Here is a 2,717-nt window from a genome sequence, read left to right as displayed (position 1 = left end):
CGATATGCCAAATATTTATTTACAAAATTTTTAGTTTATAATATGAGTCAAAGTCATGTAGAAATTAATAATATGTGTTATAATGTAATATTCATCTTTCCACTGATAAAGTGGATCCCAATCATACCCTATTTGAATGTCAGGTATCTTCTAATAAAACTACGACTAACAAGTTGGGGGCTTGCAGCTGCATCTGGATTAGATGCTGGGATGTGGTTACCATCGTCACCGGCCTTGGCAAGATGTGGCTATCAAGTGATCATCATAATCGGATCGCTACATAGCGCATCGATGTGGGGTTGTGCGGGCACTCGAATGTTGTTGATGTTCGGTTAGGCCCGTCATAAAACTTTAACGCCGAAATCTATATGTTTCATCGGGCCGAAGACTTGAATTATTGTGAAAGATGTTCGCTGACTGGTCAGAGAGAGATGAACTTACACTGGCGATTGTATAAGAAATTTCACGTTGCAGTCAAGGCAGGCAGACGTGCCCTGGTAAAAGCCTCTCTTTTCCTTGCTGGCATATCGGAGTGTGTGGAAAATTATTAAAAAGCCATAACAAATATAAAAGAAAGCAAACAAAATAAATTGTATTAATGGTCCGTCGAGGCACGCGGCAGTTGGCTAAAAGGTTTTAGTCTTTTCTTCCGAATAGTTCGGCTGCCGTTGACATTATTTGCCTTAAATCGTGCACTTTCTTCTTTCTTTGGCCGTGGTCGCAAAAACAAAGGCATTAAAAACAATTAGCTTTGCCGGCTCTCTGAACATATCATTGAGCTCATGTGTCGTTCAAGATTTAAGTCGAAAACGTTGAATTTTTTACGCGATGCGGCTTTAATGTACGACTTGAAACACGACTTATGCACACAAGTAGATAGCAGAAAATATGGCTGGACATTACTTTTACTGCCAGCACTACTACTACTATTATTATTGAAATTATCGTGTTATGTAAGGAAAACTTAACTCTCTTCTTTTCGGTTGTGCAACAATCTCGCCAGTATCTGAATCACTTTAATTGTAGGATAAATTGCTTACTACGAGAAGACCGCAAATTGCCGAATGGCAATTGAATGGCGGCTTAATTTGGTATAAATGCTTCAGATCATCCGGATGATATATCGATGCCCATAAGACCATGAGAACTGCAGAGTCATGTTGGTGGTTTTTTCATGGTACTCGTACTTTAAAATAGAATCCCATGGGTTAGACATTAGTTTTTCGTTTTCAACACCTTCGGAAATCTCTCACGCACCTTCGCCTATCGGAGAAAAGTTGTGAAAATGTGTTACTTTAGGAAAATTACATTACAAAACTCGACTTGACAGCTGTCATAGGTAAACATCATATGTACCATAACTGGTATGCGGGTTCTGGAGGAGAAAAGTAAAAGAAGACGCCTCAAGTACCAGGCCAAGAAAGAAAAAGTGAAAATGCTGTACCTATCCTACACTTACAAGAGTATGTATGGACCGGAAACTCCATTTGAATAACGAGCTGAGAACTGCTACACGAAATGTGTCAGCTGTTTAAATGCGACTCTTCTTCAGCAAAAGTCTTCATTATTCTGGAGGTCAAGAGTCATTCGTCACGCGAGGCATCAGACAGCAGCTCAGACACCGAAAGCCAGCTTGTCGAATTGGCAACTCGAATAAAAATAGAAGTAGACGAAATTCAGTTGTATTATGCTAATAGCCAATTGTCATTTCGGGACCGTTAAGTCAGGCGGCGAACGAACAATGAATTTTACAGCGATTCGCTAATTTCCGAGGTGTGAATGAAAGCGAATGATTCGAATGAAAGTCATCCCAGCAGCAGCGAGCGCATTCCAAATGAGTGGAGCATAAAAACCGAAACTTATCCGTCAGCAGATCGACCAAAAGTAGAGTCTGAGGAGGTGAAACGAGACCCATCTTAGAATAAAGGCTGCCAAGCTTGTCGGCAATTAAATAGCCTTTGTTCAAACTAATGGACCTTTTACTTTCGGTTCGGCTTCGATTTGATGAACCGCGATTGGATCTGAAGCGCTTTTTCCATGCTCTTGTTGTGGCATGCAAATGATTTGTTTAACAACACATTTTTTTATCGAGAGTCTGCTACTGATGCCAATGAATCTATCTATTCCCTCCACAAATCAAATGAGTAAGCGGAATTTTCAGTTGCTTTTGTTTACGTATATATCTATTTTTTTGGGTTGTGCCGCGTGGGGGGCATCTAGTGCCGATCCGGTGTGTGAAACCTGAAACATACACGATTTTTGTACTTAGACACAATTATTTTCACATTTCTGGCCTTTGTTGGCCATGCCAAAAAATTAAAGTAGTGTAGAACTAAACCAAAGCTCAGGACCATGAAATCGTGTTTAATTTTCATTTGGCTTTCTTTTTGGAAGGTCTGCGCGAAAAAAATTAAATAAAATAAAAGCCAAGAACCGACAAGTGCTTAAGTTTCTCTTTCTCGTGTGGCAAAAGTAATTCTAATGGACAAGTTCTGGCCCAGGCCGTAAACGGCTTTAATTTTATTGTGACTGTTTGAATCCATTTCAAGGTTAGCACGACTCTGGCGTAGAGTGATGTGACACTTTCGTTTAGCCGGCCGGGTCCGAGCCGGTCCCTTTTGGACCGCCGACCCCTGACGGCCCTCCAAAAGTGTTTAAGACACTTTTCACTTCCAGCGGCAAAGCCGTTCTGTATTTGCAGAACAGCTCACAACCTG

Source organism: Drosophila ananassae, chromosome 2L (genome assembly GCF_017639315.1).
Source record: "Drosophila ananassae strain 14024-0371.13 chromosome 2L, ASM1763931v2, whole genome shotgun sequence".
Classification (NCBI taxonomy): Eukaryota; Metazoa; Arthropoda; class Insecta; order Diptera; family Drosophilidae; genus Drosophila; species Drosophila ananassae.
The sequence above is the reverse complement of the archived record's forward strand: the minus strand, read 5'-3'. Positions refer to the sequence as shown.